This window comes from Somniosus microcephalus, unplaced genomic scaffold, assembly GCF_052327205.1.
Source record: "Somniosus microcephalus isolate GS21.2 unplaced genomic scaffold, FLI_Smic_1.0 scaffold542, whole genome shotgun sequence".
In the NCBI taxonomy this organism is placed as follows: Eukaryota; Metazoa; Chordata; class Chondrichthyes; order Squaliformes; family Somniosidae; genus Somniosus; species Somniosus microcephalus.
The window spans coordinates 1-15,000 of NW_028225729.1; positions in this window are offsets into that span (position 1 = coordinate 1).

Below are 15,000 nucleotides of genomic sequence, written 5' to 3' on the forward strand. Positions count from 1 at the left end.
TTCAACTTGCGGCTGCGGTTGGTTATAATTAGTGTTGTCGGGCTTAATACTCGCTAAGGGGGTGCATGGCCGACCATAGCCGGGATGGAGGCTGTTATTTCGGTGTTATTTCTGAGTCGCCTTGCCATAATTTGGTTACTGAGTTGCTGTTAAAGATTTTGGTTAATGAGTTGCTTCAAAAGTTTTTGGTTAATGAGTTGCTGCCCAAAAACAATTTGGTTTATCAGTTGCCACTTCAACTTGCGGCTGCGGTTGGTTATAATTAGTGTTGTCGGGCTTAATACTCGCTAAGGGGGTGCATGTCGGACCGTAGCCGAGTTGGAGGGTGTTATTTCGGTGTAGTTTTTAATTTTTTCTCGATGTGGCTGATGGTGGTGGGTTTTTTTTCTGTGGAAGATAGGAGTGTGGGTTGTGGGAAGCGAAGTTGCTGGTGGGATTTTGTGTGAGTGGTGCAGTATTTGCAGGCCGATTGTCCGTTCTCGTAAGCGAAGTTGATGGGCCGCTTTTGTGTGAGGTTGGAAGTAGTATTGTCAAGGCGAGTTTCCGTTCTCGGCAGCGAAGTTGATGGGCCGATTGGGTGTGAGTGGTGTTAATGTGTGCTATTTGCAGTGTATGAATTGCCAGGCTGGCCAAGGCGTTGCTTCTGGGAATTGTTGGGGACTGGGCTGTTTAGAAAGGCCGGTGGCGGGCGCTCCGTTCCCGACTCCCGTGTCCGATTAGGGTGGGGGACGGCTGGTTGGAAAGCCCCGACGCTGGCGCAGATTATATTGCCGGACTGGCCCCTGGCGAGTTGGGCAAAGTGTCGCAGTCCGGCAGCGGGTAACAGGCCAGCGGTCAGCGGCAGCTTATCGGTGATAACTTCGGGAAGGAAAGTCCGATCCGGTCGGGGTGAACTGCGACTGAACGGGGTGGTGGGGCCGCACAGACCAGTAGCGGGCTTGTGTAGCTGCCTCTTGGCCCGGCCGAGGTACAGCCGTTGGCTGGAGACCGCTTTCCGACTGCTGAGCCGGTGCCGCGGGGACCCACCTTGACGCGCCGGCTGTCCGAGCAAGCCAGGGGCAAGGGGCATCCATAGGTACCAGAAGGGAGTCGGTCCGACACCGGGAAGTCGGGTGCCCGTCGCTCCGAATCGAGCCCGGTGTTTTCGTGCGTGTAACAGGGCGGGCGTTTGGACCCGGTTGTCCGGGAGCGGGTCCCCAACGGCGGGAGATTGCCTGGGTTTGGCCGGCCGGCAGTCGAACGCCTTTGGCTCCGGACTCCCGTGTCCGATTTCGGTCAGGGAGGGCTGGTTGGAAAGCCCCGACGCTGGCGCACACTATATTATCGGCCTGGGCCCCGGCAAGTTCGGGAAAGTGTCGCAGTCCCGTTCCGGCGGCCGCCCCGTCGGTCAGCGGCAGCTTATCGCGGATAACTTCGGGACGGAAAGTCCGATCCGGTCGGGGTGAACTGCGACTGAACGGGGTGGCGGGGCCGCACAGACCAGTAGCGGGCTTGTGTAGCTGCCTCTTGGCCCGGCCGAGGTACAGCCGTTGGCTGGAGACCGCTTTCCGACTGCTGAGCCGGTGCCGCGGGGACCCACCTTGACGCGCCGGCTGTCCGAGCAAGCCAGGGGCAAGGGGCATCCAGTGGTACCAGAAGGGAGTCGGTCCGACACCGGGAAGTCGGGTGCCCGTCGCTCCGAATCGAGCCCGGGGTTTTCGTGCGTGTAACAGGGCGGGCGTTTGGACCCGGTTGTCCGGGAGCGGGTCCGCAACGGCGGGAGATTGCCTGGGTTTGGCCGGCCGGCAGTCAAACGCCTTTCGCTCCGGACTCCCGTGTCCGATTTCGGTCAGGGAGGGCTCGTTGGAAAGCCCCGGCGCTGGCGCACACTATATTATCGGCCTGGACCCCGGCAAGTTCGGGAAAGTGTCGCAGTCCCGTAGCGGCTGCCGCCCCGTCGGTCAGCGGCAGCTTATCGGGGATAACTTCGGGACGGAAAGTCCGATCCGGTTGGGGTGAACTGCGACTGAACGGGGTGGGGGGGCCGCACAGACCAGTAGCGGGCTTGTGCAGCTGCCGCTTGGCCCGGCCGAGGTACAGCCGTTGGCTGGAGACCGCTTTCCGACTGCTGAGCCGGAGCCGCGGGGGCCCACCTTGACGCGCCGGCTGTCCTAGCAAGCCAGGGGCAAGGGGCATCCAGTGGTACCGGAACAGAGTCGGTCCGACACCGGGAAGCCGGGTGCCCGTCGCTCCGAATCGAGCCCGGTGTTTTCGTGCGTGTAACAGGGCGGGCGTTTGGACCCGGTTGTCCGGGAGCGGGTCCGCAACGGCGGGAGGTTGCCTGTGTTTGGCCGGCCGGCAGTCGAACGCCTTTGGCTCCGGACTCCCGTGTCCGATTTCGGTCAGGGAGGGCTCGTTGGAAAGCCCCGGCGCTGGCGCACACTATATTATCGGCCTGGACCCCGGCAAGTTCGGGAAAGTGTCGCAGTCCCGTAGCGGCTGCCGCCCCGTCGGTCAGCGGCAGCTTATCGGGGATAACTTCGGGACGGAAAGTCCGATCCGGTTGGGGTGAACTGCTACTGAACGGGGTGGGGGGGCCGCACAGACCAGTAGCGGGCTTGTGCAGCTGCCGCTTGGCCTGGCCGAGGTACAGCCGTTGGCTGGAGACCGCTTTCCGACTGCTGAGCCGGAGCCGCGGGGGCCCACCTTGACGCGCCGGCTGTCCTAGCAAGCCAGGGGCAAGGGGCATCCAGTGGTACCGGAACGGAGTCGGTCCGACACCGGGAAGCCGGGTGCCCGTCGCTCCGAATCGAGCCCGGTGTTTTCGTGCGTGTAACAGGGCGGGCGTTTGGACCCGGTTGTCCGGGAGCGGGTCCGCAACGGCGGGAGGTTGCCTGAGTTTGGCCGGCCGGCAGTCGAACGCCTTTGGCTCCGGACTCCCGTGTCCGATTTCGGTCAGGGAGGGCTCATTGGAAAGCCCCGGCGCTGGCGCACACTATATTATCGGACTGGATCCCGGCAAGTTCGGGAAAGTGTCGGCGACCCGTACCGGCTGCCGCCCCGTCGGTCAGCGGCAGCTTATCGGGGATAACTTCGGGAAGGAAAGTCCGATCCGGTCGGGGTCAACTGCCACTGAACGGGGTGGCGGGGCCGCACAGACCAGTAGCGGGCTTGTGTAGCTGCCCCTTTCCCCGGCCGAGGTACAGCCGTTGGCTGGAGACCGCTTTCCGACTGCTGAGCCGGAGCCGCGGGGGCCCACCTTGACGCGCCGGCTGTCCTAGCAAGCCAGGGGCAAGGGGCATCCAAGGGTACCGGAACGGAGTCGGTCCGACACCGGGAAGCCGGGTGCCCGTCGCTCCGAATCGAGCCCGGTGTTTTCGTGCGTGTAACGAGGCGGGCGTTTGGACCCGGTTGTCCTGGAGCGGGTCCGCAACGGCGGGGGATTGCCTGTGTTTGGCCGGCCGGCAGTCGAACGCCTATCGCTCTGGACTCCCGTGTCCGATTTCGGTCAGGGAGGGCTCGTTGGAAAGCCCCGGCGCTGGCGCACACTATATTATCGGCCTGGACCCCGGCAAGTTCGGCAAAGTGTCGCCATCCCGCAGCGGCTGACGGGCCGCCGGTGAGCGGCAGCTTATCGGGCATAACTTCGGGAGGGAAAGTCCGATCCGGTCCGGATCAACGGCAGCCGAACGGGGTGGCGGGCCCGCACAGACCAGTGCCTGGCTTGTGTAGCTGCCCCTTTCCCCGGCCGAGGTACAGCCGTTGGCTGGAGACCACTTTCCGACCACTGAGACGGCGGGGCGGGGGGCGGCCTGCACGCGCCGGCTGCCAGAGCAAGCCAGGGGCAAGGGGCATCCAACGGTATCTGAACGGAGTCGGTCCGACACCGGGAAGCCGGGTGCCCGTCGCTCCGAATCGAGCCTGGGGTGTACGTGTGTTTAACAAGGCGGGCGTTTGGACCCGGTTGCCCGGCACCAGTCGAACGCCTGTCGCTCCCGACTCCCGTGTCCGATTTCGTTCGGGGATGGCTCGTTGGAAAGCCCCGGCTCCGGCGCACACTATATTGCCGAAGTGGCCCCGGGCGAGTTCGGGAAAGTGTCGCCGTCCCGCAGCGGCTGACGGGCCGTCGGTCAGCGGCAGCTTATCGGGGATAACTTCGGGAAGGAAAGTCCGATCCGGTCGGGGACAACGGCAGCTGAACGGGGTGGCGGGGCCGCACAGAGCAGTGCCTCGCTTGTGTAGCTGCCTCTTTCCGCGGCCGAGGTACAGCCGTTGGCTGGAGACCGCTTTCCGACCACTGAGACGGCGGGGCAGGGGGCGGCCTGCACGCGCCGGCTGCCAGAGCAAGCCAGGGGCAAGGGGCATCCAGCGGTATCTGAACGGAGTCGGTCCGACACCGAGAAGCCGGGTGCCCGTCGCTCCGAAGCGAGACCGGGGTTTTTCGTGTGTAACGTGGCGGGCCTTTGGACCCGGTTGGCCGGGCGGCAGTGGAACACACACAGACACTCGCATACACTGAGAGAGACAGAGAGAAGATAGAGATACACAGAGTGAGAAAGACAAAGTCAACTCAGTAACTGAAATGTGAAAACTGACAACTGGGAAACCAAAAGTCAGAGTGGCAAATGATGAACCAAGGTGGCAAATGATTAACTGAAAACTTGTCATTCACATTTGGGACGGAATTCCGGATGGGAGTGTATTCGGCCGCCTTACCGGGGCTTGGGGGTGCTGCTTTCCCGCTTGTGGAACCGAGTTGGGGTCGTCAAATGGCCTGGTGCATTGTTTGAAACACTGGTTAATGAGTTGTCAAGGTCGGAAATCATAGAACATAAGAGCAGCTCATTAACTGAAATTTTGAACATCGACAACTGGTTAACCAAAAGCCAGAGCGACAAATGATTAACCAAGGAGGCAACTCATTAACTGAATTTCGAACATCGACAACTGGTTAACCAAGAGTCAGAGCGACAAATGATTAACCAAGGAGGCAACTCATTAACTGAATTTCGAACATCGACAACTGGTTAACCAAAAGACACAGGGACAAATGAGTAACCAAAGGGCCAACTCATTAACTGAAATTTCAAAGAGGCAACTCATTAACTGAAATTTTGAACATCGACAACTGGATAACCAAAAGCCAGAGCGACAAATGATTAACCAAGGAGGCAACTCATTAACTGAATTTCGAACATCGACAACTGGTTAACCAAATGTCAGAGCGACAAATGATTAACCAAGGAGGCAACTCATTAACTGAATTTCGAACATCGACAACTGGTTAACCAAATGTCAGAGCGACAAATGAGTAACCAAGGAGGCAACTCAATAACTGAATTTCGAACATCGACAACTGGTTAACCAAGAGTCAGGGCGACAAATGATTAACCAAGGAGGCAACTCATTAACTGAATTTCGAACATCGACAACTGGGTAACCAAAAGACACAGGGACAAATGAGTAACCAAAGGGCCAACTCATTAACTGAAATTTCAAAGAGGCAACTCATTAACTGAAATTTTGAACATCGACAACTGGATAACCAAATGTCAGAGCGACAAATGAGTAACCAAGCAGGCAACTGATTAACTGAAAACTTGTCATTCACATTTGGGACGGAATTCACGATGGGAATGTATTCGGCCCCCTTACCGGGCCTTGGGGTGCTGCTTTCCCGCTTGTGGAACCGAGTTGGGGTCGTCAAATGGCCTGGTGCATTGTTTGAAACACTGGTTAATGAGTTGTCAAGGTCGGAAATCATAGAACATAAGAGCAGCTCATTAACTGAAATTTTGAACATCGACAACTGGTTAACCAAAAGCCAGAGCGACAAATGATTAACCAAGGAGGCAACTCAGTAACTGAATTTCGAACATCGACAACTGGTTAACCAAAAGACACAGGGACAAATGAGTAACCAAAGGGCCAACTCATTAACTGAAATTTCAAAGAGGCAACTCATTAACTGAAATTTTGAACATCGACAACTGGTTAACCAAAAGCCAGAGCGACAAATGATTAACCAAGGAGGCAACTCACTAACTGAATTTCGAACATCGACAACTGGTTAACCAAATGTCAGAGCGACAAATGATTAACCAAGGAGGCAACTCATTAACTGAATTTCGAACATCGACAACTGGTTAACCAAAAGACACAGGGACAAATGAGTAACCAAAGGGCCAACTCATTAACTGAAATTTCAAAGAGGCAACTCATTAACTGAAATTTTGAACATCGACAACTGGTTAACCAAAAGCCAGAGCGACAAATGATTAACCAAGGAGGCAACTCATTAACTGAATTTCGAACATCGACAACTGGTTAACCAAAAGACACAGGGACAAATGAGTCACCAAAGGGCCAACTCATTAACTGAAATTTCAAAGAGGCAACTCATTAACTGAAATTTTGAACATCGACAACTGGTTAACCAAAAGCCAGAGCGACAAATGATTAACCAAGGAGGCAACTCATTAACTGAATTTCGAACATCGACAACTGGGTAACCAAAAGACACAGGGACAAATGAGTAACCAAAGGGCCAACTCATTAACTGAAATTTCAAAGAGGCTACTCATTAACTGAAATTTGAACATCGACAACTGGTTAACCAAATGTCAGAGCGACAAATGAGTAACCAAGCAGGCAACTGATTAACTGAAAACTTGTCTTTCACATTTGGGACGGAATTCACGATGGGAATGTATTCGGCCCCCTTACCGGGCCTTGGGGTGCTGCTTTCCCGCTTGTGGAACCGAGTTGGGGTCGTCAAATGGCCTGGTGCATTGTTTGAAACACTGGTTAATGAGTTGTCAAGGTAGGAAATCATAGAACATAAGAGCAGCTCATTAACTGAAATTTTGAACATCGACAACTGGTTAACCAAAAGCCAGAGCGACAAATGATTAACCAAGGAGGCAACTCATTAACTGAATTTCGAACATCGACAACTGGTTAACCAAAAGACACAGGGACAAATGAGTCACCAAAGGGCCAACTCATTAACTGAAATTTCAAAGAGGCAACTCATTAACTGAAATTTTGAACATCGACAACTGGTTAACCAAAAGCCAGAGCGACAAATGATTAACCAAGGAGGCAACTCATTAACTGAATTTCGAACATCGACAACTGGTTAACCAAATGTCAGAGCGACAAATGATTAACCAAGGAGGCAACTCATTAACTGAATTTCGAACATCGACAACTGGTTAACCAAGAGTCAGGGCGACAAATGATTAACCAAGGAGGCAACTCATTAACTGAATTTCGAACATCGACAACTGGGTAACCAAAAGACACAGGGACAAATGAGTAACCAAAGGGCCAACTCATTAACTGAAATTTCAAAGAGGCAACTCATTAACTGAAATTTTGAACATCGACAACTGGTTAACCAAATGTCAGAGCGACAAATGAGTAACCAAGCAGGCAACTGATTAACTGAAAACTTGTCATTCACATTTGGGACGGAATTCACGATGGGAATGTATTCGGCCCCCTTACCGGGCCTTGGGGTGCTGCTTTCCCGCTTGTGGAACCGAGTTGGGGTCGTCAAATGGCCTGGTGCATTGTTTGAAACACTGGTTAATGAGTTGTCAAGGTCGGAAATCATAGAACATAAGAGCAGCTCATTAACTGAAATTTTGAACATCGACAACTGGTTAACCAAAAGCCAGAGCGACAAATGATTAACCAAGGAGGCAACTCATTAACTGAATTTCGAACATCGACAACTGGTTAACCAAAAGACACAGGGACAAATGAGTAACCAAAGGGCCAACTCATTAACTGAAATTTCAAAGAGGCAACTCATTAACTGTAATTTTGAACATCGACAACTGGTTAACCAAAAGCCAGAGCGACAAATGATTAACCAAGGAGGCAACTCATTAACTGAATTTCGAACATCGACAACTGGATAACCAAATGTCAGAGCGACAAATGATTAACCAAGGAGGCAACTCAGTAACTGAATTTCGAACATCGACAACTGGTTAACCAAGAGTCAGGGCGACAAATGATTAACCAAGGAGGCAACTCATTAACTGAATTTCGAACATCGACAACTGGGTAACCAAAAGACACAGGGACAAATGAGTAACCAAAGGGCCAACTCATTAACTGAAATTTCAAAGAGGCTACTCATTAACTGAAATTTGAACATCGACAACTGGATAACCAAATGTCAGAGCGACAAATGATTAACCAAGGAGGCAACTCACTAACTGAATTTCGAACATCGACAACTGGTTAACCAAATGTCAGAGCGACAAATGATTAACCAAGGAGGCAACTCATTAACTGAATTTCGAACATCGACAACTGGTTAACCAAAAGACACAGGGACAAATGAGTAACCAAAGGGCCAACTCATTAACTGAAATTTCAAAGAGGCAACTCATTAACTGAAATTTTGAACATCGACAACTGGTTAACCAAAAGCCAGAGCGACAAATGATTAACCAAGGAGGCAACTCATTAACTGAATTTCGAACATCGACAACTGGTTAACCAAAAGACACAGGGACAAATGAGTCACCAAAGGGCCAACTCATTAACTGAAATTTCAAAGAGGCAACTCATTAACTGAAATTTTGAACATCGACAACTGGTTAACCAAAAGCCAGAGCGACAAATGATTAACCAAGGAGGCAACTCATTAACTGAATTTCGAACATCGACAACTGGGTAACCAAAAGACACAGGGACAAATGAGTAACCAAAGGGCCAACTCATTAACTGAAATTTCAAAGAGGCTACTCATTAACTGAAATTTGAACATCGACAACTGGTTAACCAAATGTCAGAGCGACAAATGAGTAACCAAGCAGGCAACTGATTAACTGAAAACTTGTCTTTCACATTTGGGACGGAATTCACGATGGGAATGTATTCGGCCCCCTTACCGGGCCTTGGGGTGCTGCTTTCCCGCTTGTGGAACCGAGTTGGGGTCGTCAAATGGCCTGGTGCATTGTTTGAAACACTGGTTAATGAGTTGTCAAGGTAGGAAATCATAGAACATAAGAGCAGCTCATTAACTGAAATTTTGAACATCGACAACTGGTTAACCAAAAGCCAGAGCGACAAATGATTAACCAAGGAGGCAACTCATTAACTGAATTTCGAACATCGACAACTGGTTAACCAAAAGACACAGGGACAAATGAGTCACCAAAGGGCCAACTCATTAACTGAAATTTCAAAGAGGCAACTCATTAACTGAAATTTTGAACATCGACAACTGGTTAACCAAAAGCCAGAGCGACAAATGATTAACCAAGGAGGCAACTCATTAACTGAATTTCGAACATCGACAACTGGTTAACCAAATGTCAGAGCGACAAATGATTAACCAAGGAGGCAACTCATTAACTGAATTTCGAACATCGACAACTGGTTAACCAAGAGTCAGGGCGACAAATGATTAACCAAGGAGGCAACTCATTAACTGAATTTCGAACATCGACAACTGGGTAACCAAAAGACACAGGGACAAATGAGTAACCAAAGGGCCAACTCATTAACTGAAATTTCAAAGAGGCAACTCATTAACTGAAATTTTGAACATCGACAACTGGTTAACCAAATGTCAGAGCGACAAATGAGTAACCAAGCAGGCAACTGATTAACTGAAAACTTGTCATTCACATTTGGGACGGAATTCACGATGGGAATGTATTCGGCCCCCTTACCGGGCCTTGGGGTGCTGCTTTCCCGCTTGTGGAACCGAGTTGGGGTCGTCAAATGGCCTGGTGCATTGTTTGAAACACTGGTTAATGAGTTGTCAAGGTCGGAAATCATAGAACATAAGAGCAGCTCATTAACTGAAATTTTGAACATCGACAACTGGTTAACCAAAAGCCAGAGCGACAAATGATTAACCAAGGAGGCAACTCATTAACTGAATTTCGAACATCGACAACTGGTTAACCAAAAGACACAGGGACAAATGAGTAACCAAAGGGCCAACTCATTAACTGAAATTTCAAAGAGGCAACTCATTAACTGTAATTTTGAACATCGACAACTGGTTAACCAAAAGCCAGAGCGACAAATGATTAACCAAGGAGGCAACTCATTAACTGAATTTCGAACATCGACAACTGGATAACCAAATGTCAGAGCGACAAATGATTAACCAAGGAGGCAACTCAGTAACTGAATTTCGAACATCGACAACTGGTTAACCAAGAGTCAGGGCGACAAATGATTAACCAAGGAGGCAACTCATTAACTGAATTTCGAACATCGACAACTGGGTAACCAAAAGACACAGGGACAAATGAGTAACCAAAGGGCCAACTCATTAACTGAAATTTCAAAGAGGCTACTCATTAACTGAAATTTGAACATCGACAACTGGATAACCAAATGTCAGAGCGACAAATGAGTAACCAAGCAGGCAACTGATTAACTGAAAACTTGTCATTCACATTTGGGACGGAATTCACGATGGGAATGTATTCGGCCCCCTTACCGGGCCTTGGGGTGCTGCTTTCCCGCTTGTGGAACCGAGTTGGGGTCGTCAAATGGCCTGGTGCATTGTTTGAAACACTGGTTAATGAGTTGTCAAGGTAGGAAATCATAGAACATAAGAGCAGCTCATTAACTGAAATTTTGAACATCGACAACTGGTTAACCAAAAGCCAGAGCGACAAATGATTAACCAAGGAGGCAACTCATTAACTGAATTTCGAACATCGACAACTGGTTAACCAAAAGACACAGGGACAAATGAGTAACCAAAGGGCCAACTCATTAACTGAAATTTCAAAGAGGCAACTCAATAACTGAAATTTTGAACATCGACAACTGGTTAACCAAAAGCCAGAGCGACAAATGATTAACCAAGGAGGCAACTCATTAACTGAATTTCGAACATCGACAACTGGGTAACCAAAAGACACAGGGACAAATGAGTAACCAAAGGGCCAACTCATTAACTGAAATTTCAAAGAGGCTACTCATTAACTGAAATTTGAACATCGACAACTGGTTAACCAAATGTCAGAGCGACAAATGAGTAACCAAGCAGGCAACTGATTAACTGAAAACTTGTCATTCACATTTGGGACGGAATTCACGATGGGAATGTATTCGGCCCCCTTACCGGGCCTTGGGGTGCTGCTTTCCCGCTTGTGGAACCGAGTTGGGGTCGTCAAATGGCCTGGTGCATTGTTTGAAACACTGGTTAATGAGTTGTCAAGGTCGGAAATCATAGAACATAAGAGCAGCTCATTAACTGAAATTTTGAACATCGACAACTGGTTAACCAAAAGACACAGGGACAAATGAGTAACCAAAGGGCCAACTCATTAACTGAAATTTCAAAGAGGCAACTCATTAACTGAAATTTTGAACATCGACAACTGGTTAACCAAGAGTCAGAGCGACAAATGATTAACCAAGGAGGCAACTCATTAACTGAATTTCGAACATCGACAACTGGATAACCAAAAGACACAGGGACAAATGAGTAACCAAAGGGCCAACTCATTAACTGAAATTTCAAAGAGGCAACTCATTAACTGTAATTTTGAACATCGACAACTGGTTAACCAAAAGCCAGAGCGACAAATGAGTAACCAAGGAGGCAACTCATTAACTGAATTTCGAACATCGACAACTGGTTAACCAAAAGACACAGGGACAAATGAGTAACCAAAGGGCCAACTCATTAACTGAAATTTCAAAGAGGCAACTCATTAACTGAATTTCGAACATCGACAACTGGTTAACCAAATGTCAGAGCGACAAATGATTAACCAAGCAGGCAACTGATTAACTGAAATTTTAAAATTGACAACTGGATAACCAAAAGTGGGAACTCATGCTTCGGACGGGCTTACATACGGCAGGCTGACGCCCGGCAGAGGCCCGGGCTTCGCCTCCCTTGCGTAAGCGACCGTCTCCGAATCGATTAAAGGCGTAAAATCGGAGTTCAGAGCGGGAAAATTTTTTCCCGAAAACGGCCGGAAAAAAAAAAATGTCTCCTTTTCCGCCGAGCAGGGTGGCATTCGAACGGGCACGGGAAGCCGCGTCTAACGGTGTAAAAACGGCTTGGCTCCGACGCGGGAGTGCGGAGATATGGCCGTTCAAAGTTGTACTGGAAGTCCGGAAGGAGAAAAATTTGACTGCCTGTAGCCGAAAAAAGTTCCAGCGGTCGGTCACAAAAGTCAAATCCGTCCCGCTGATTTGACACTTGTCATTTCTGGCAGGGGGGATTGGCGGGGTACCTGGAGAATGGTAGGAGGTGGTTTTTCGAGACTTTGTCTGTTTTCCAGATTACTGTCTAGGGCCTCCAGGTCTGCAGAGACCGACCCGGGCTGCCGTCCAACCGACTTTTAACCCTTTTTGGGTGGAAATTTATTTCCATTTTTAACCAATTTTCGGGTTTTTGGTCGGGCTTAAAAACGGCAGCCTGACGCCCGGCAGAGGCCGGGGCTTCGGCTCCCTTGCGTAAGGGACCGTATACGAAACGATTAAAGCCGAAAAATCCGAGTTCAGAGCGGGAATTTTTTTTCCCGAAATCGGCCGAAAAATAAAAAAATTCTCCTTTTCCGCCGAGCAGGGCGGCATTCGAACGGGCACGGGAAGCCGCGTCTAACGGTGTAAAAACGGCTTGGCTCCGACGCGGGAGTGCGGAGATATGGCCGTTCAAAGTTGTACTGGAAGTCCGGAAGGAGAAAAATTTGACTGCCTGTAGCCGAAAAAAGTTCCAGCGGTCGGTCACAAAAGTCAAATCCGTCCCGCTGATTTGACACTTGTCATTTCTGGCAGGGGGGATTGGCGGGGTACCTGGAGAATGGTAGGAGGTGGTTTCTCGAGACTTTGTCTGTTTTCCAGATTACTGTCTAGGGCCTCCAGGTCTGCAGAGACCGACCAGGGCTGCCGTCCAACCGACTTTTAACCCTTTTTGGGTGGAAATTTATTTCCATTTTTAACCAATTTTCGGGTTTTTGGTCGGGCTTAAAAAACGGCAGCCTGACGCCTGGCAGAGGCCGGGGCTTCGGCTCCCCTTGCGTAAGGGACCGTATTCGACCCGATTAAGCCCCGAAAATGGATCCAAATGTCGGCCGACCAAGTAAGCTTGCTGGGGAGAGAGACTAAGTGCCGGGCTGGGCACCTCATTAACCAGTGAAAAGTTTTGGCTGCTGGAGAGACTAAGTCCCAGCCTGGGCACATCATTAACCATAAATGAAAAAGGCGAGGCCGAGTCTGGTGCATGGCTAACTGATTAACCAAATTGGCAAGGCCCGGGCTGAAAGTGAATGAGCGACCCGTGGCCAGGGGGCTGGAATGCGGGAGAGAATCCAACCCCCAAAATATGGAAGTCCGATGAGAAAATATTCGGCCGCCTTTTGCGGGCCTCGGGTGTTGCTTCCCGGCCTGGGAAAGTGAGTTGCTCCCGGCAAATTGACATGTGCATTTTTTGATTTCGAGACATGATTAACCAAATCACGGAAGTCCGGTGAGAAAAGATTCGGCCGCTTCACGCCGGCCTCGGGTGATGCTTTCCGGCTTGGGAAAGTGAGTTGCTACCGCCAAATTGACATGTGTCATTTCTGGCAAGTGTCTCAGGACATAGTTTATGAGTTGCAGCTTGGGAAATCATTAACCTAGTCGGAAGTCCCGATGAAGAAAAAAAAAAGTGCCATTTGCGGGGATTTGGGTGCTCCTGGTCGGATAGAGGTGGCCGTTTGACCCGCTGATTTGACACTTGTCATTTCTGGCAGGGGGGGTTGGCGGGGTGCCCGGAGATTTTCGGGAACACGATTTTCAGAACAAAATTCACTCAGCGGGAGCACTTTGAAAATGCCCGAAAAGTGTTACTTTGCTAAAAGGCTCATTTTATCAATATAGAGACCTTTCAAAGAGTATTGGAAAGTCATATTAAAATGGTTTTGTGGCTTTTATGACTTAATGACAAAAAACTCTAAGTGTGAATCTGAAATCGTAGACAGACAGCAGAAACATATAAATAATTCCAGCGTCTAAGTTTCATTTGCTGTCTGTCACACAGGTGCCTCTGAACCGGTCAGGGCCTGTGACCCCACTGAGCTTGTGTTTTATGGCTTATGCACACGCAGTGTTTGCACCAAGTTCCCCTGTGTTGTGCGCTCAGTGGGCCCGTCCAAGACAGCAGAAACAAGACGTACATGCCAGCGTCTTTAAAGTTTCATTTGTTGTCTTGTCACACAGGTGCCTCTGAACGGGTCAGGGCCTGTGACCCCACTGAGTTGTTTACTGGGGCTAATGCACAAGCAGTGTTTTGTCAGATCCCACTGTGTTGTGCGCTCAGTGGGTCCGTCTAAAATGACAAGACAGCAGAAACATTCCAGCGAGTTCCATTTGTTGTCTTGTCACACAGGTGCCTCTGAACGGGTCAGGGCCTGTGACCCCACTGAGTTGTTTACTGGGGCTAACGCACAAGCAGTGTTTGTCAGAGAGTTCCACTGTGTTGTGCGCTCAGTGGGTCCGTCTAAAATGACAAGACAGCAGAAACATTCCAGCGAGTTCCATTTGTTGTCTTGTCACACAGGTGCCTCTGAGCGGGTCAGGGCCTGTGACCCCATTGAGCTTTGTGAGCAACGTATGCACACGCAGTGTTTGCAACGAGATTCCCCTGTGTCGTGCGCTCAGTGGGCCCGTACGACCGATTTGGTGACTCGCGTCCGTAGTGGGAGTCCCCGGGTCGGCCCAGTATAGAGAGAGGCTGGTGTTCAGGCTATTTCAGGGTTTCCTCTCGTTTCTGTCGCTGGTGACAAGACGGGCATGCACACGGCGAGTCAGAGAGAGGGTGTCGGCGCAGCTCCCGGTGTTTTCTTCCTTGGCCGCGCCCTTCTCTTTGTCCTTGAAACTCTTTCGCGTGAGTCCGAGACGTCCTGTGATTCTCAGTGGTCCTATTCAGGCAGCGGAGCGGGTGTCCGCGTCTTGTGCACGAAATCTTGTGTGCTCAGTGCGTCCCGTTCTGCTAGCTGAAGACGCTATTTCTCTGGCAAATTTCAGCAA